Source organism: Echinops telfairi, unplaced genomic scaffold (genome assembly GCF_000313985.2).
Source record: "Echinops telfairi isolate 266 unplaced genomic scaffold, ASM31398v2 ScPeMD7_6;HRSCAF=24_0, whole genome shotgun sequence".
Taxonomy (NCBI): domain Eukaryota; kingdom Metazoa; phylum Chordata; class Mammalia; order Afrosoricida; family Tenrecidae; genus Echinops; species Echinops telfairi.
In genome coordinates, this window is record NW_022103902.1 from 7442892 (window position 1) to 7452512 (window position 9621).

The window sequence follows — 9621 nt, forward strand, 5'->3', positions numbered from 1 at the left end:
TATGAGCCCCAATAAATTGATTAAAAAGGACAAATGGCTTACATCAGCATTTCACTAAGGAGATCAACAAATTACTGGAAGCATATGAAAGAGTAATCAAGACCTCTAATTACTTGTGAAATTTGAATTAAAATCACAATGAGACACTACACATCCACTAGAACGACTCTGAAAAATTGAACTCACTGCCGCGGAGTCAATACTGACTCCCAGTGACCCCCCTGTGGGACGTTTCTGAGACTGGAACTGTTTATGGGACTAGAAAGCCCCGTCTTTCTCTCTCAGAGCTGCCGGTTTCTCACTACAGACATGAAAATCGCACCCAGCACGGAACTCCTGCACCACCAGGGCCTAGTGAGCAGACACAATAGTGGGGAGGATTGGCAAGGATGCTGTCAGTATGGAACCCCTTACTCTATTGGTAGGAGGAATGTACATGGTATAGCCACACTGGAAAACAGTTTGGATATTTCTTTTAAAAAAAATAACTAAATAAATAAATTTCATTATTAAAAAAAGTAAATATTGATATACTACATTCAACACCTAGGTATGGACACACAAGACATGAAAATATGTTCAGACTTGTACATACGTGTTTAGAGCAGCCCTATTCATAATATCCTAAAAGTAGAAACAGTCCAAAATAAATGGTGCCTGAATAAACAATGTGTATCCAAACAACAGGATAATATGCAGTAACAAAAAAGAGCACAATATTGATATGGGCTTCAAAATGTATCACTTGCAAAACCATTATACAAAAGAGAAGTGATGTGTAAAAGAAGACCTGTGATTCCATCTATACGGGGTGCCCATGTAGTTCTGACCCATAGCAACCCTGTGCACAGTAGCATGAAACATTGCGCAGTCCTGGGTCATCCTCACAGTTGTTCCCATGCTTCAGTGGGTTGTTGCCGCCGCTGTGTCGATCCATCTCCTTGAGGCCCTTCCTCGCTTTTGCTGACCTTCCACTTTACGGGGCATGACGTCCTTCTCCAGGGACTGGTCTCTCCTGACATGTCTAAAGTATGTAAGGTGAAGTCTCACCGTTCTTGCCTCTGAGGAGCACCCTGACCATACTTCTTCCAAGACAAATGTCTTCTTTTTGGCAGACCATGGTACTTTACAAATTCTTCGCCAGCACCACAATTCAAAAGCATCGATTCTTCTTCAGACTTCCTTATTCAATGCCCAAATTTCACATGCATGAGAAGCAATAGAAAAAAGCCTGGTTTGGACCATGTTCACCTTAGCCCTCAAAGCAATATCCTTTCTTGTCAATACTTGAATGAGTACTCTCCTATAAAGTACCACAAGAGACAAAATTATAGTCAGAAATCAGATCAACGTTTGTTTGGGACTTAAGGAGGAAGTAAAGATTGATTACAAATGGGCTTAAGGGGATGTGGGGATACAAATGTTCTAAAATGGGATTTTGGTGAAGGTTGCATAATTATATAAAATGAACCCCCACAACCCCCAAAAGAATGAACAGTTGGACAGAAAGCTGAGCTAATTGGTCCCAATAGAAGATCACACTCCCTGGCCTGCTTTACACCTGAGCTATGTGACATATTCAGAGCCTATCCATTGGGAGAATGACCACCTCCCCCTGAAGAAATATTCCCTGGTGGAGGACTGAGAAGGTGAGGCAGCTCTGTACCATGCTGCCATCACTGGTTAAGAAAAAAAATAAAAAGAAATATTCCCTGAACACAAAGGCAGTAATGTAACCAGCTCTTCCCTAAGGAATCTAATGATTGAGTCTGGTAATTATTCCTAGGAGAAAAGAGACATCTAGGTCTTTTTTTTTTTTTTTTACAGGTCGGGTAGTGTTTTATTCTATGTATGTGCCACATACATACATACATACATACATAGATTGTCTATCCATTCATCCATTGATGTGAATAGTGCTGCAAGGAACTATGTGCAAGTCTCTGTTTGAGTCTCTGCATTCAAATCTTCTGTGTATCTACCTGGGGTAAGAATTGCTGGGTTATATGATTAACAATAAAAAGGCAAATAATCAAATGGGCAAACAACTTGAACTAATATTTGAGAAAAGAAGACATTCAAGTCATCACCAAACACATGAAAAGATACCCAACGTCATTAGCCATTCAAACAAACAAACCTACTGCAACTGAGCTGATTCCAGCTTACAGTGACCTTATTAGTACAGGGTAGAATTGCCCAACAGATTTTCCTAGGCCACGAATCATTTCAAAATCAAACTGTCACATCTTCCCCCTTTGAAGCAGTTGGTGACTTTGAACCAACAACCATTCAGGCAGCAGCTGAATGCATAACCACTCTTCCACCAGGTACACTCATTCGGCATCAAAGAAAGGCACATGGATCCACACTAAGATTCCAGTGGGCCCTCAGTGAAGATAAATCCAAACCAAAACAAACAAATTTAAAAAATAGAAATAAAAAATACTAGGGTAAGGGTTTGGAAAAATTGGAACTCTTGTCTTTTGCTGGTTGCAGTAAAAATGAGTTCTTTGTGTGCCCTTTTGTTTGTCTGTTTTTTGTTTAAACAAAATTTTATCTTCAATTATAAAAAATCTCTCATAATAAAAGGTGCTGTCTTTGAATGATATAATACTATTTAGGTCTTCTCCTCCTCCTTCATCTCTCTTTTCCCCTTTTCCCCCTCTCCTCCCCTCCCTCCCTCATGAACTCTTGATAATTTATCTTTTTTTTTCATGTCTTACACTGAACGATGTCTCCCTTCACCCATGTTTCTGTTGTCCACCCCCCTGGGAGGGGTTTATATGTAGATCACTGTGATCAGTTTCCCCTTTCTCTCCCCCCACCTTCCCCTTACCCTCCTGGTATCGCTACTTTCATTATTGTTCCTGAAGAGTTTATCTGTTCTGGATTCTCTGTGTTTCGAGCTCTTATCTGTACATGCTCTAGTTTAGCCAGATTTGTAAGGTACAATTGGGATCATGATAGTGGGGGGTAGGGGTGGGGAAGAAGCATTAAAGAACTAGAGGAAAGTTGTATGTTTCATTGGTGCTATACTGCACCCTGACTGGTTCTTCTCTTCTTGTGACCCTTCTGTAAGGGGATGTCCAATTGTCTGCAGAGGGACTTTGGGTCTCCACTCCACACTCTCCCTAATTCCCAGTGATAAATGATTTTTTTGTTCTGGGTCTTTGATACCTGATACCTGATCCCATAACACAGGCTGGTGTGCTTCTTCCATGTGGCTTTGTTACTTCTCAGCTAGATGGTTGCTTGTTTATCTCCAAGCCTTAAAACCCCAGATACTATATCTTTTGATAGCTGGCATCACCAGTTTTCTTCACCACATTTGCTTATGCACCCATTTTGTCTTCAGTGATCATGTCAGGAAGGTGAGCATCATAGAATGCCGGGCTCTCTCCCTCTCTTGTGGAAATATAAACAATACCTTCCTCTTGAGTGGGTCAGTGCTCAGTTCCCCCGCAACCCATGTCTTTATTTTTTCTTTTTTTTTCCTTTCTTCCTTCCTTTTCCCCTCATTTTTAGTTACCTGCCATATGTATCCCTGGATCGAGTCTGGCCCCTGCCATCGAACCCAGACCTCATGCTGCATGGGAAGAATTGGAGGAAATTATGCTAAGCGAAGTAAGACAAGCACAAACGGACAAGTATAGCAGGAGTCCGCTGAGGTAAGCTTAAAAATGAAAAGGGGGCATAGGGAAAAAGCTACCATCCAGATCTTATGAATTTGTTGAATACTTGGATAAATTGGAGTGAACTGCTATCTTATTGTGGTCGTGATGCGCATCTCTCAGATGGCTAATCATATTGAGGGGCTTTCATGTGTTTGGTGACCATCTGAGTATCCTTTTTGGTGAAATATCTATTCAAGTCCTTTGCCCATGTTTGAATGGGTTATTTGCTTCTTGTTTAAAAGTTCTACACATGTTTTAAAAGAGTAAACTATTTTCAAAGTTGCTAGCTCCTAGAAGTCCTACCTTCTTGTTGATTATGTGGTGCTTTGTTGTTGTTGTTGTTAAGTGACCTCAAGTCATTTCCTACTCCTGGCCACCCCTACGCACAAGAGAACAAAACTGCACAGTCCTGCTCCATCCTCACAATTATTCTTATGCTTGAGCCCATTGTTGCAGCCCCTGTGTTAATCCATATTGCTGATGTCTCTCCTGTTTGCTGCTCCTCTACTTTAGCAAGCATAATGTCCTTTCCAGGCACTGGTCTCTCCTGACAATATGTCCCAAGTACTAGAGACAAAGTCTTACCATCCTTGATTCTAAGGAGCACTCTGTCTATACTTCTTCTAAGATGTTAGTGGTATCTTTTGCAGTGGACATCTTGGAATGGGTGAATGTACTCTCTAATCAACAGTACAAGCTAGATCTCCAAAGTAACCAATTTAATTCACTGTGAGTGGTAGAAGAATGAGGTCATTTTCAATGTAGGCTATTGTTTCCCCACCAAATAAAGAGATACCAAGAGCTCTAATCTCTAGAACCTCTGACCAAGGCCTGTATTGGAAATCGGGTTTTGGAAGATGGTATCAGTTAAGTGGACATGAATAGGGTGGGTCTAATGCAATCGTAGAGGTTTCTTCTCTCAGAGGAGAAGAGAAACAGAGAGATTGGCCGTTTGACTATGGCGTAATGTGCAGCTACAAGCCAAGGAATGAATGCTTAGAAACTTAGAGACGCCAAAGGACCTCCCAGAGCTTCAGGTGAGAGCATGAGTCTGCTGGAACCTTGAGTTTGGGAGAATAGCTTCCAGAACCACAAGACATTTTGTTTTCAGAAGCCACTCGCGTTGTGGTATTGTGTAGTTGCAGCCTTAGAAATGAAGTCACCCTGTCAAGGAAGATGAGGAGTGGTAGCACGCAGACACTTCGTATGAGAACCCTGAACAGCCACACCGTGGGGTGAATGGTGAACGGAAGTGAAGCTAGTCTTTGCAGGAACTGAAACCTACATGGAAATAATCTGAACTCCTAAAATTGGGTTAAGATGATCTCAGATTGCTAACCCTCTGAGCCCAAAAGCAATATAACCTTCTTCCAGTTGAAGATAATAGTGGCCTATATTTCATTCTCAATCTTTCACATGTGATTCCTAACACTTAATAAAAATGACACATAAGTAGATAACATAAAACAAAAGACTGAAAATGATAAGTTGATAGATGCTGTTGAGAAGATTCTGACAGGGGCCCTATACTCAACAAGACAAACCTCTAACCGATCCTGTGCCATTCTTAAAATTGTTGTTATGGCCAAGCCCATTGTTGCAGCCGTGGTGTCAGTGTATCTGCTTAAGAATCTACCTGTTGAAGTGGGGCGCATCTGATCAGGAGCAAACGAAGAAGGAAGGAGAGAATGGAACTCACCCCGGCCCACCAAACCCTGAGGTCAATATTCTGGCTCAGAACAGCCAATGCACAGAGGATCACATCATAAGACATGACGACGTGCCCCTCACATACATATAGCACTAAGGGGGACAACACTGGGGACACGGTGTGGGAGATGTGCCTGATGCAACCCCACTGCACCGGGGTGAACATGAAGGGTGTACAGCGGAGCAACAAAGGGAGCAAAGCAACAGAGTCCCGAAGGAATGCCAAAGGCGAACTTGGGGGCCAGGGCATGGCAGCCCAGCAGACTCAGCTGGAAAACACTCATAAAGGCCAACGGACAGACCTGAACTGTTTGAGGGCTTTTCAGTTTTGCTGTTGGTTTTTCGTTCTTTCTTTCTTTCTTTTTTTTTTTGTATTAGCTGTTGTTAATTTATTCTTTGTCTTCTTTTTTGTTATGTTTTGCTCTGCTTCGTTTATGCACATATTATTGTCTGTGCATGTGTATCTGGACAAGATAGGTGGTCGCTCCAGATGACACGTCCAAAGTACTTCAGATGAAGTCTTTAGAGATACCAGACACAGACTTCAAACTACGTTCATGATAACTGGAGCAGAGCGCCAACAACGTGAAACTGAGAACTCAACAGTAAGTACACTTTCAGATTAAATCTAGTATAAAGCTAGTTGAGAAAACTAAAATTATAATTCAAAAATTATTTTTAATATGAGGAATAGGTAAAATTCTAGAATAAATAGGGATTGAGTGAGGAAGATCTAAAATATGGATACTTGGAGATTGTGTGAAAAAGGAAATAATGGATTTACTACATATAAAAATAAATTTTAAAAAACATCAACCCATAGATTCAAAGTGACTTATGAAATCCAAGCAGAGTAAATAAAAACAAAACAACACATTGGCATATCAGGGTAAATTTGTTGATTGACAAAGATAGAGAAATTGTTAAAAGCAGATAGAGGGCAACTTGAAGGGAAATAAATTCCTAAGTCCTCAGAGCCAAAATCATCCCAAAGGATTTGAAATGGAGTTAGCCCTGGAGTCTACACAGAAGAGTACAAGCTAGAAAACAAGGGATTAAATATCAGAAGAAATAACGACCAGTTTACAATTCTACTTCCAAGGAAAATATTTTCCATAATTCAAAGTAAAATTACACAACCAAAATGGATAAAATTAGTTACCAGCAGATATACACTAATCAAAATACTCAAGTGTGTCTTTTAGAAAAGGTAAGTGATCCCAGATGGGATGAAGATGCGTGAAAAAAATAAAGGACATCAAGGAGTGGGTAAATCTCAGTGAATACTGACAGCTCGGGTAATAATGATGTCTGTGAAGTTTAAAATCTATGTATATTTTAATATTCTTTAATGATCTTGAAAGAAGAAAAGGAAGGTAGACCCCCAACTCATAATTGACTTCCATTCTTATGTCTCCATTATGTCAGTTCTAATATCTCATTTAATGTTTTCATTATTTTTAATGATCATATCTTTATAAAGTCAATGTTAATTTGTCTTCATATGTGGGAAACATTCCACATAAAGGTATAGTTATATTTTAATATACATGTAATACGTAAAAACATACAAATTAGAAAAATTTACTTTGACAATGAAGAAAGTTTGACAACGTTGACATGTTGTCAGGTGCAGAGTACCTCAATTTGTGGAAGGTGCTGGATCATCTGAATTGTCCATGTGAATGGTCATGGGGAGGGTGTTCTAATCAGAAAACTAGTGAGAGTTGTCTGTAGAGCCCTTTTCTGTTTTCTTCCTGCATTCTACAGTAACGTCTCACTGCTTCCTGAAACTGCTGACTGATTTTAGTACAAAAATCCATGTTTGGTCCATGTTGTCAAGCCAATGGAGCCCCCCTGTTTGAGTTTGGAAAACTAGATCTATACAGTAGTATTTTGAGGAGTAAAGCATAAAATTGAGTATCTGAGAATTAACACATGAGAATGATCACATCCGTAAATTATATACTGCAACAGGTCATGTAGAACCGCACAGGCGTCCTTCAGCGATATTTGGGGTTTAGCTTCCACCACAATAAAGTAAATATCACAATAAAACAAGTCGTAATTTTTTTGTTTCTCTGTATAAATGTTGTGTCTGGATGTTGACACTGCACGTAAGTCTATTGAATGTGTAATAGCAAGATGAAAAAGTCTGAAAGATCATGAAACTCACCAAAATGTGACACAAACACACAAAGTGAGCACATTCTGCGGGGACATCGTGCCAAGAGACTTGCTAGACACTGGGGTGTTAGGAAACTGCAATTTGTAAACAATGCAACACTTGAGAATTGCAATAAAGCAAAGAACACTAAAGCAGAGTACGTGCTTCTTAAATAACCCAAAACATAAAACTGCATGGTCATAAGTGTGGTTTATTATAAAATGGTATCATAAGTCTGGGGATACCTATAAAAGTATTAATTTATAGTAGACCAACCTAGTTGTTGTTGGTTTATGTATCTGTCTTAGTCTAGGTACTTTGGAGAAACAAATCCACAGCAACTCACGTATAAGAGAGAGTTTTATGCAAAGAAAATGTGCATCACGAAAACATCCCAATCCAATGCTGCCCAAGCCCACAAGTCCAACATTAACCCATTAACCCAACACCAGTCCACAAAGTCCTCCACCTCACAAAACAGAGGCAATGATGCCGACTGCAGGAGGAAAGCTGAGTCAGTGAACGAACAAGCATCTCAGCACTAGCAGGGGTCTCCACACGGCTGCTCCAGCACCCAGGGCTGCATCGGGATAGGTCCATGTAGCTTCTCCTTGGGGATGTCTTGTAGGAAGTCAATCTTGCAAGCTGAAGCAGGGAACTGCTAAGGCAGCTACACCCGGTGCAACCATCACAAAACAAGAGACCCGAGAACTAGAAAGGCGAGGCTTCACCACCCATTTATCCCTCCGCCTTTCAACCAGGCCCACATGTGATTATTGGCCAGGCTGGCACAATTAACTAACTCAGTATCCCTTATAGCAACCTCGTATATGTCAGAGAACTGTGCTCTAAGTTTTCCGTGGCTGATTTTTTGGGAAGTAGGTTGCCAGATCTTTCTCAAGACACCCTCTGCTTGAACTCAACCCTCCAGTGATTCCGTTAACAGTCATGTATGTTAACTATTTGTACTACCTGTTAAAACACTTGCTTATTGATAATACCATTCATTTGCCAATGGTATAGAATTTAAAACTTTGTTGAGAAAATTATACATATATTGGCCAGCTTTTCAGACCATAATTTATAAATTGTTGATTTGTCAAGGTTAAAAGCTTAAGTGACTGGATACCACTTACATGAACAATGAGGGTTGGGAATAGGTCAAAACTTTCAATAACACTCACTCTCAAAAGCATAATCATGCCTGCCAGACTAATACATGCCTAAAAAGTACAGAAAACATTGGAATAATAAATCTATGGTAGTCCCAGACCACACTCATTGGGCATCCACAAAGCAATAGATCTGAACTCAAGTCCAATAATCACCAATTCCATAACCGTAAGACACTGGCCATCACCTTCTTGCCACACTAAGGCAGTCCAAGAGAGTATGTAAGTTCCTTAAATCTGCTACAGGTGAGTTTGAGGTAAACCCCAGTTCACTTAGCGGGGAATCCTTCTGGTGGACCCTATAAAGAGTATGTATGCCTGAAAAGGACAGTATCTAAAATCTCAGTGGTCTATAGCACATGACCTGGGTGGCCAAGGGCTGGATAGAATGTTGGTCAAAAGTGTCTGATTGGGAACATAATATCGGGAGTGTTCTTCCCTTAGGGTCTATGTAAGTATGGATAAGCATTTTTCCTCCCCATGGCAGGTCGCTCCATCCCCATTTACTCACCAATGGAAGTGTAATCACATTCTTGGAAACATATATGTCACCCCCCACCCCACCCCCACACACCTTGGCTTAAATTTCCAGTAAGGTTCCTTTATCAGTCTTGTAGGAGTGTCTTTTGATTGGGGGTTGGAACAGTGCTATATGACAACAACTGATTGGTCTTTTCCCTTTCCCCTCCTCTTGAGGAACTGACCCAAGCTGAGGTGAGGCCTCCTCTGTTGAAGTGATTTTTTAAAATTTCATTTAACTGTATTCAGTTATTCTTAAGAGCTTAGGGAAGCTCACTTTAAATATATATATATTATTGGGGGCTCATACAATGCTTATCACAATCCATACATCCATCCATTGTGTCAAGCACATTTGTACATTTGTTGCCAACAT

General features: G+C 40.5%; 1 long non-coding RNA gene and 1 pseudogene across 1 annotated transcript in view; both read left to right on the forward strand.

Annotated features, from left to right (window-relative positions):
• The first annotated feature begins 1639 nt into the window (after positions 1 to 1639).
• LOC115868085 lies at positions 1640 to 1712 on the forward strand (annotated as a pseudogene).
• A 1873-nt stretch (positions 1713 to 3585) lies between these two features.
• Positions 3586 to 9621, forward strand: part of LOC123521242 — a 9361-nt gene continuing 3325 nt past the window's right edge. The window contains exons 1-2 of the long non-coding RNA XR_006679715.1: positions 3586 to 3671; positions 5865 to 5992. This is a non-coding gene — a long non-coding RNA (uncharacterized LOC123521242). The remainder of the gene's footprint in view (positions 3672 to 5864; positions 5993 to 9621) is intronic.